This window comes from Elephas maximus, chromosome 3, assembly GCF_024166365.1.
Source record: "Elephas maximus indicus isolate mEleMax1 chromosome 3, mEleMax1 primary haplotype, whole genome shotgun sequence".
In the NCBI taxonomy this organism is placed as follows: domain Eukaryota; kingdom Metazoa; phylum Chordata; class Mammalia; order Proboscidea; family Elephantidae; genus Elephas; species Elephas maximus.
Window position 1 is genome coordinate 139,943,109 of NC_064821.1, and position 10,507 is coordinate 139,953,615.

Consider the following 10,507-nt stretch of genomic DNA (forward strand, 5'->3'; position numbering starts at 1 on the left):
TCCACAACCTCTCCAACATTTATTATTTTGTGTTTTTGGATTAAGGACAGCCTTGTTGGAATGAGACCGTATCTCATTGTAGTTTTGATTTGTATTTCTCTAATGGCTGATGATCGAGAGCATTTCCTTATGTATTTGTTAGCTACCAGAATGTCTTCAATGGTGAAGTGCCTGTTCATATCCTTTGCCCATTTTTTAATTGGGTTATTTGTCTTTTTGTAGTTGAGTTTTTGCAGTATTATGTAGATTTTAGAGATCAGACACTGATTGGAATTGCAGAAGCTAAAATTTTCTTCCCAGTCTGTAGGTAATCTTTTTACTCTTTTGGTGAAGTCTTTGGATGAGCATAGGTGTTTGATTTTTAGGAGCTCCCAGTTATTTAGTTTTTCTTCTGCATTGTTAGTAATGTTTTGTATACTGTTTATGCCATGTATTAGGGCTCCTAGTGTTGTCCTTATTTTTTCTTCCATGGTCTTTATCATTTTAGATTTTATATTTAGGTCTTTGATCCATTTTGAGTTAGTTTTTGTGCATGGTGTGAGGCATAGGTCCTCTTTCATTTTTTTGCAGATGGATATCTAGTTATGCCAGCACCATTTGTTAAAGAGACTGTCTTTTCCCCATTTAACCGACTTTGGGTCTTTGTCAAATATCAGCTGCTCATATGTGGATGGATTTATGTCTGCATTCTCAATTGTGTTCCATTGGTCAATGCATCTGTTGTTGTACCAGTACCAGGCTGTTTTGACTACTGTGGCAGTATAATAGGTTCTAAAATCAGGTAGAGTGAGGCCTCCCACTTTGTTCTTCTTTTTCAGTAATGCTTTAGTTATCTGGGGCCTCTTTCCCTTCCATATGAAGTTGGTGATTTGTTCATCCATCTCATTAAAAATACCATAGGAATTTGGATCACGATTGTGTTGTATCTATAGGTCGTTTTGGCTAGAATAGACATTTTTGCAATGTTGAGACTTCAAATCTGTGAGCAAGGTATGTTTTTCCACTTATATAGGTCTTTTTGGTTTCTTACAGTACTGTCTTGTAGTTTTCTTTGTATAAGTCTTTTATGTCTCTGGTTAGATTTATTCCTAAGTATTTTATCTTCTTGGGTGCTATTGTAAATGGTATTGATTTGGTGATTTCCTCTTTGACATTCTCTTTGTCAGTGCAGAGGAATCCAACTGATTTTTCTATGTTTATCTTGTATCCTGATACTTTGCTGAACTCTTCTATTAGTTTCAGTAGTTTTCTTGATTATTCCTTAGGGTTTACTGTGTATAAAATCATGTCATCTGCAAATAGAGATACTTTTACTTCTTCCTTACCAATTTGGATGCCCTCTATTTCTTTGTGTAGCCTAATTGCTCTGCCCAGGACCTCCAGCACAATGTTGAATAAGAGTGGTGTTGAAGGGCATCCTTGTCTGGTTCCTGTTCTTAGGGGGAATACTTTCAGACTATCTCCATTTAGGATGATGTTGGCTGTTGGCTTTATATAAATGCCCTTTATTATGTTCAGGAATTTCCCTTCTATTCCTATTCTGCTGAGAGTTTCTTATCAAGAATGGGTGTTGAACTTTGCCAAATGCCTTTTCTGCAACAACTGAATAGATCATGTGGTTCTTGTCTTTTGTTTTACTTACATGACAGAACAGATTACATTAATTAGTTTTCTAGTGTTGAACCATCCCTGCATAAAAAATAGCTGGTATGAATCCCACTTGGTCATGGCGAATTATTTTTTGATATGTTGTTGAATTCTATTGGCTAGAATTTTGTTGAGGATTTTTTTTTATCTAAGTTCATGAGGATATAGATTTATAATTTTCTTTTTTTATGGTGTCTCTACATGGTTTTGGTATCAGGGATATGCTGGCTTCATAGAATGAATTTGGGAGTATTCCATCCTTTTCTATGCTCTGAAATACCTTTAGTGGTAGAGGTGTTAACTTTTCTCTGAAAGTTTGGTCGAATTCTGCAGTGAAACTGTCAGGGCCAGGGTCTATTTTTCTTGGGAGTTTTTTTATTTACCTTTTCAATCTCTTCTTTCATTTTATGGGTTTATTTAGTTGTTCTATGTCTGTTTGTGATAGTTTAGGTAGGCAGTATGTTTCTAGAAATTCGTCAATTTCTTCTAGGTTTTCAAATTTGTTGGAGTACAATTTTTCATATTCATCATGATTCTTTTGTTTTCAACGGAGTCTGTTGTGATATAGCCTATTTCATTACTTATTTGGGTTATTTGTTTCTTCTTCTGATTTTATTTTGTCAGTTTGGCCAATGGTTTATTGATTTTGTTAATTTGTTCAAAGAATCAGCTTTTGGTCTTGTTAACTCTATTGTTTTCTGTTCTCTATTTCATTTAATTCTGCCGTAATTTTTATTTGTTTTCTTTTGGTGCCTGAGGACTTCTATTCTTGCTCTCTTTGTATTTGTTCAAGTTGTAGGGATAATTCTTCAATTTTGTCTCTTTCTTCTTTTCGGATGTGTGCATTTATTGTCATAAATTTACCTCTGAGGACTGCTTTAGCTGTGTCACAAAGATTCGGATAGGAAGAGTTTTCATTCTCTTTGGATTGTATGAATTACTTTATGCCATCTTTAATTTCTTCTATAACCCAGTTGTTTTTGACCAAGGTGTTGTTCAGTTTCCACGTGTTTGATTTCTTTTCCCTGCTTTTTTTGCTATTGATTTCTACTTTAATGGCTCTATGGTCAGAGGAGGTGCTTTGTAATATTTCAATGTTTTGGATTCTGTTATGGCTTGCTTTATTACCTAACATGCAGTCTATTCTAGAGAAAGTGCTACGTGAATTGGAAAAGAAAGTATACTTGGCTGCTGTTAGGTACAGTGTTCCCTATATGTCTATGAAGTCAAGTTGGTTGATTGTGGCGTTAGGTCTTCTGTGTCTTTATTGAGTTTCTTTCTGGATGTTCTGTCTTTCACCAAAAGTGGTGTGTTGAAGTCTCCTACTATTGTCGTGGAACTGTCTATCTTGTTTTTCAATGCTGTTAGAGTTTGTTTTATGTATCCTGATGCCCTGTTTTGGGGTGTGTAAATATTTAATGAAGTTGTGTCCTCCTGGTATATTGTCCCTTTAATCATTATATAGTGTCCCTCTTTGTCTTTTGTGGTGGATTTAATTTAAAGTCTATTTTGTCAGAAATTAATATTTCCACTCCTGTTTTTTTTTATTTTTGTTAGATTGATATTTTTTTTTCCCATCCTTTAAATTTTACTTTGTTTGTGTCTTTAAGTCTAAGGTGTGTCTCTTATAGGCGGTATATAGATGGATCTTTTTTTTTTTTTGTCCATTCTGTGACTCTCTGTCTGTTTATTGGTGCATTTAGTTCATTTACATTCAGCGTAATTTTCAACAAGTATGAGTTTAGTTCTGTCATTTTGATATTTTTTTTTGCGTGTTGTTGACAGTTTCTTTTTTCCATTTAATTTTTTGTGCTAAGTAGTTTTTCCTTATATATTGTCTTTTTCTCTTTTTCATTGTCGTTGATTTTGTTTTTCCTGAGTCTATGTTTTTCTTGTATTTTATTTTGATGTGTGGGATTGTTAGCCTCCTTTGTGGTTACCTTAATATTTACCCCTATTTTTCTAAATTTAAACCAGATTTTATCTCTTTATGTTGCCTTGACTTCCTCTCCATATGAAAGATCTATGGCTACATTTTTGAGCCCCTCTTTGTTGATTTATAGTTGTCATCTTTTACATTATGATATTGCTGTTTCGAGTATTTTTTTATCTTGATTTATGTTTGTGATTTCCCTGTCTGGGTTGATATCTAGTTGCTCTGTCCTACGTTCTAGTCTTGGGTAGTTATCTGGTATTATTGATTTTCTAACCAGAGGACTGCCTTTAGTATTTCTTGCAATTTTGGTTTGGTTTTTACAAATTCCCTAAACTTCTGTTTATCTGGAAATGTCCTAATTTTGCCTTCATATTTGAGAGACAGTTTCGCTCGATATATGGTTTTGGCTGGCAATTTTTTTTCCTTCAATGCTTTATATATCTCATCCCATTGCCTTCTTGCCTGAATGATTTCTGCCAAGTAGTCCGAGCTTATTCTTATTGACTCTCCTTTGTTGGTGGCTTTTTGTTTATCCCTAGCCACTCTTAAAATTCTTTCTTTATCTTTGGTTTTGGCAGTTTGATTATAATATGTCTTGGTGACATTCCTTTCGGATCTACCTTATGTGGGGTTCGATGAACATCTTGGGTAGATATTGTCTCATCTTTCAAGATATCAGGGAAGTTTTCTGCCAACAAATCTTCAACAACTCTTTTTGTATTTTCTGTTCTCTCTTCCTGTTTCTGGTATTTCAATCCCTCATCAGTTATTTCTCTTGATAGAGTCCTACATGATTCTTAGTGTTTCTTCATTTTTTAAAATTCTTTTCTCTGAATTTTCTTTGAATATATGGTGCCAAGTGCTTTATCTTCAATTTCACTAATTCTGACTTCCATTTCCTCAGTTCTGCTCCTGTGACTTTCTATTGAGTTTTCTAATTCTGAAATTTTATTGTTAATCTTCTGAATTTCTGATTGCTGTCTCTCTATGGCTTCATGCAGACTATTAAATTTGTCATTATGTTCTTAAATAACCTTCTTAATTTCCTCTGCTACTTTATCTCTATATTCCTTGGTTTGATGTGCGTTTTGACTTATCTCCTTCCTGATCTCTTGAAGAGTTCTGTATATCAATCTTTTGTATTCTGCCTGTGGTAATTCCAGGAATATATCTTCATCCAGAAGATTTCTTGGTTCTTTGTTTTGAGAGCTTGTTGACGCGATCATGGTCTGCTTCTTTATATGGTTTGATATTGACTGTTTTCTCAGAGCCATCTATAAGTTATTGTATCAATTTATTTTATGTTTGCTTACTGTATTCTAGCTTCTTGCTGTGTCTTGTTTTGATATGTGCAGATAGGCTGCTTGAGAGATCTAGCTTGATTATTTGCACCTTTGAAGCTGTAATGTCCTACCACCAGATAGTTAGAGCTGTTACCAGGTATATGAGCGTAGGAGTCCATTTACTTTTCTTGTGTGGATTCAGCTCAGGAGCCCAGGTATTCAGTTACCAAGTGTGTGATGCAGGCTCTATCCTACAGTCTTTGAGGGGCAGGAGTGACTGGTGAAGGCACAGGTATCTGTTTGCAGTAGGGGGTCACTCTCTGAGCAAGACAGGGGGCTAACAGCTGTCCCCGAGTGTCTGTGAGGTAAGCACACCCTTTTTCCCTAGGAATGCACAGGTGAGTGGGTCCTGCAGCCAAACCATGGGCGCCCAGTTCTTTTGGTAGTAAGGACTGGGAGGCACCACTTATCCTTGGACTGCTGTCACGCGTGGCTAGGTGGCATGGGTGGAGCCACCAGTCCTCAGATCCCTGATGTGGGTAGGTGAAGACCCCAGTTGCAGTTTTCCAGCTATGGCCTAAGCTCCTGAAATGGGCCCACACAGGTCCATGGAGGTGTGAAATGCATTCAAAGCCCGTGGACTGTTTGTTCCTGGACAGGAGCCATTTCTGCCCTGAGTTCCTAGCTTAGGGGAATCAGCAGATTATCTTTTCCCCCAAATGTTAATTTATTCCTTCTCCAAGGCCGGGAGAATGGCTTAGGGCATGCAGGAGTACCTAGCTCAGGCCCAGTGAAATCGACCACCACTGAAGCCAGCTTGGTGGCTGTGGGAGTGCTAAATTAGACTCAAGTACTTAGCTTTTGTTGAGAGTGCTGTTCTAATCCCAGGGATGTGAGTAGACTATGCAGGTCATTGTCTCTCCCTGAGGAACTAATTTCCCAAACACCACCAGGGGATCATGCCTGAGGGGCTCTGGTTCCTGCCGAGTCAGGTCCGACAACTCCTTGCCAGTTCTGAACCGTCTCTCCCTCCCCCCTTCCATGCAGTCCAACTTCCTAACTTTGCCTTTGATGTTCACGGCTCCTAACCTGTCATATATATAATCCCTTCACTTGTTTTTTTCTGGTCTTTGTTGTAAATGGGATCACCGGAAGCATCTGACTACTCTGCCATCTTGGCCCCTCCTCTATAAATATTTGTATAAAAACCAGAGAACCTGGCCAATGCTAGAAGACAAGATAAAAGAAATTGGAAATAAAAAGAAAGGAGGGAAAAACCAAAATCTTTGAAGATATGCTCACCAACATAGAAAAGTCAACATAATCTATAGACAAAGTATTAGAATTCCCCAGGCATTGTATAAAACCTAAATATCAATGATACTTTGCTTCTTTAGAGGTAAGCAACCAGACAATATAATAGAAAAAAGGGCAACCATTTACAATAACAATACAATTTCTCTGTGAGTTACTTTAATGAAGAAACACAAGTCCATTATGGATAATTTTGTTTGTGCTTTAGTTGAAAACTTACAGCTCAAGTTAATTTCTCATGCAAAAATTTATACATATATTGTTATGTGAACTTAGTTGCAGTCCCTATAATGTGACAGCACTCTTCCCCTTTCCATTCCACATTTCCCATGCACATTCAACCAGCTCCTATTCCTATCTGTCTTCTCATCCCGCCTTTGGACAGGAGCTGCTCATTTAGTCTTGTGTTTCTACTTGAACTAAGAAGCGCACTCTTCATGAGTATTATTTTACATTTTATAGTCCAGTCTAATCTTTTTCTGAAGAGTTGGCTACTGGAATAACTTTAGTTCTGGGCCAATAGACAGTCCGGGGGCCATATCTTCTGGGGCTCCTCCAATCTCAGTCAGACCATTAAGATTGGTCTTTTTACTAGAATTTGAGTTCTGCACCACACATTTCTCCTGCTCCATCAGGGACTCTTAGTTGTGTTACCTATCAGGGCAGTCATTGGTGGTAGCCAGGCACCAACTAGTTCTTCTGGTCATAGGCAGATGTATTCTCTGGTTTATGTGGTCCTATAGGGTCGCTATGAGTCAGAATCGACTTCTCAGCAATGGGTTTTGTTTCTTAGAAACTCTGGTGGCGTAGTGGTTAAGTGCTGTGTCTGCTACTCAAAAGGTCAGCAGTACGAATCCACCAGGTGCTCCTTGGAAACCCTGTGGGGCAGTTCTTCTCTGTCCTATAGTGTCTCTATGGTTGGAATTGACTCACTGGCAATGCTTGTTGTTTGTCTCTTGGGCTAATATCTTCCTTGTGTCTTTGGTGTTCTTCATTTTCCTTTGCTCCAAGTGGGTTGAGGACAATTGATGCATCTTGGATGGCTGCTTCTTGCACTCTTTTAAGACCCCAGGTACCGCTCACCAAAATGGGATGCAGAACATTTTCTTAATAAATTTTGTTATGGCTATTGACCTAGATGTCCCCAGAAATCATGATCCCCAGACTCCCACCCCTGCTACTCTGTTCCTTGAAGTGTTTGGTTGTGTTCAGGAAATGTCTTAGATTTTGGTTTAGTCCAGTTGCGCTGACTTTCCCTGTATTGTGTGCTGTCCGTCCCTTCGCCTAAGATAATTCTTATCTACTATCTGGTTAGTGAATTCCCTTCTCCCTCCCTCCCCACCCTTGTAACCCTCAAAGACTGTTTTCTTCTGTGTTTAAACCTTTTCTTAAGTTCTTATAATAGTGGTCTCATACAATATTTGTCCTTTCGGACTGGCTAATTTCACTCAGCATAATTCATTTTAGATTCATACATGTTGTGAGATGTTTCATGGATTCATCATTTTTTTTTAATCTTTGTGTAGTATTCCATTGTATGAATATACCATAATTTTGTTTATCCATTCATCTGTCTATGGGGACCTAGGTTGTTTCCATTTTTTTTTTTTTGCTATTGTGAGCAGTGCTGCAATGAACATGGGTGTGCATATATCTATATGTGTGATGGCTCATATTTCTCTAGGATGTATTCCAAGGAGTGGGATTTCTGGACTGTATGGTAGTTCTATTTCTAGCTTTTAAAGGAAGTGCCAAATCAATTTCCAAAGTGGTTGTACCATTTTGCATTCCCACCAGCAGTGTAGAAGCATTCCAGTCTCTCCACGACCTCTCCAACATTTATCATTTTGTGTTTTGGTGGATTAATGCTAGCATTGTTGGGTGAGATGGAATCTCATTGTAGTTTTGATTTGCATTTCTCTAATGGCTAATGATCGGGAGCATTTCCTCATGTATCTGTTAGCTGTCTGAATGTCTTCTTTAGTGAAGTGCTTGTTCATATCCTTGGCCCATTTTTTAAATTGGGTTATTTGTCTTTTTATTGTTGAGGTTTTGCAGTATCTTGTAGATTTTAGAGATTAGACCCTGATCGGATATGTCATAGCCAAATTTTTTTTTTCCCAATCTGTAGGTTGTCTTTTTACTCTTTTGGTGAAGTCTTTGAATGAGCATAAGTGTTTGATTTTTAGGAGCTCCCAGTTATCTAGCTTCCCTTCTAGTGTTTCTGCATTGTTAGTTATGTTTCGTATTCTGTTTATGCCATGTATTAAGGCTCCTAGCATTGTCCCTATTTTTTCTTCCATGGTCTTTCTTGTTTTAGGTTTTATTATTAGTTCTTTGATCCATTTTGAGTTTGTTTTTTTACATGCTGTAAGGTATGGGTCTTGTTTCATTTTTTGGCATGTGGATATTCAGTTATGCCAGCACCATTTGTTAGAGACTGTCTTTTCCCCATTTAACAGACTTTTGTTCTTTGTCAAATATCAGCTATTCCTAGGTGGATGAATTTATGTCTGAATTCTCAATTCTGTTCCATTGGTCTATGTGTCTGTTATTGTACCAGTACCAGGATGTTTTGACTACCATGGGGGTATAGTAGGTTCTAAAATCAGGTACTGTGAGGCCTCCCACTTTGTTCTTCTTCTTTAGTAATGCTTTACTTGTTCAGGGCCTCTTCCCTTTCCATATGTAGTTGGTGATTTGTTTTTCCAACTCATTAAAAAATGTCATTGGTATTTGGATTGGGATTACCTTGTATCTATAGATAGCTTTGGGTAGAATAGACATTTTTACAATGTTGAGTCTTCCTATCCATGAGCAAGGTATGTTTTTCCACTCTTGTAGGTCTTTTGGTTTCTTGCTGTAGTATCTTATAGTTTTTTGTGTGTGTGTGTAGGTCTTTCACATCTCTGGTTAGATTTATTCCTAAGTCTTTTATCTTCTTGAGGGCTACTGTAAATAGTACTGATTGGTGATTTCCTCTTCGACTTTCTCTTCTTTGAAGTAGAGGAATTCAACTGATTTTGTATGCTTATCTTGTATCCTGATACTTTGCTGAACTCTTCTATTAGTTCCAATAGTTTTCTTGTGGATTCTTTATGGTTTTATGTGTATAAGATCATATCATCTGCAATTAGGCATACTTTGACTTCTTCCTTAACAATCTGGATGTGCTTTATTTCTTTTTCTTGCCTTGTTTCTTTGACTAGGGCCTCCAAACACAATGTTGAATAAGAGTGGCGATAAAGGGCATCCTTGTCTGGTTCCTCTTCTCAAGGGGAATGCTTTTGGGCTCTTTCCATTTAGGGTGATATTGATTGTTTTTCTAATGTTGAACCATCTCTGCACACCTGGTATGAATTCCATTGGTCATAATGTATTGTTTTTTGATATGGTGTGGAGTTCTATTGGCTAGAATTTTGTTGAGGATTTTCACATCTATGTTCATGATGGATATTGGTCCGTTATTTTGTTTTTTTGTGGTGTATTTACCTGGTTTTGGTATCAGGGTTATGCTGGCTTCATAGAATGAGTTAAGGAGCAATCCTTCCTTTTCTATTCTCTGAAATACCTTGAATAGCACTGATGCTAACTGTTCTCTGAAAATTCGGTAGAATTCTCCATTGAAGATTCCAGAGCCAGGGCTTTTTTTTGTTTGTTTTAATTGTTGTCGGGAATTTTTAAATTAGTGTTTCAATCTCTTTTTTTATTATAGGTTTATTTAGTTGTTCTGTCTCTGGTTGTGTTAGTTTAGACAGGTAGTGTGTTTCTAGAAATTTGTCCATTTCCTCTAGGTTTTCAAATTTATTGCAGTACAATTTTTCATAGTATTCTTGTTATGATTCTTTTAATTTCAGTTGGACCTGTTGTGATATCACCCATCTCGTTACTTATTCTGGTTATTTGCTTCTTCTCCTATTTTTCTTCTTCAATTTGGCCAATGGATTATCAGTTTTGTTCTTTTTAAACAAGAAGCTTTTGATCTTGTTAGCTCTTTCAATTGTTTTTCTGTTCTATATTTCACTTAATTCTGCTCTAATTTTCATTATTTGCTTTCTTCTGGTGCCCGTGGGTTTCTTTTGCTGCTCTCTTCCTATTTGTTCTAGTTGTAGAGTTAATGTTTTCATTTTGGCCCTGTCTTCTTTTTTGGATGTGTGCTTTTATTGCTATAAATTGACTTCTGAGCATTGTTTTTGCTGTGTGCCAAAGGTTATGGTGGGATGTGTTTCCATTCTCATTTGATTCTGTGACTTTTTTATTCTGTCCTTGATTTCCTCTATAATCCAGTGGTATTTGAGCAAGGTGTTGTTCTGTTTCCATGTATCAA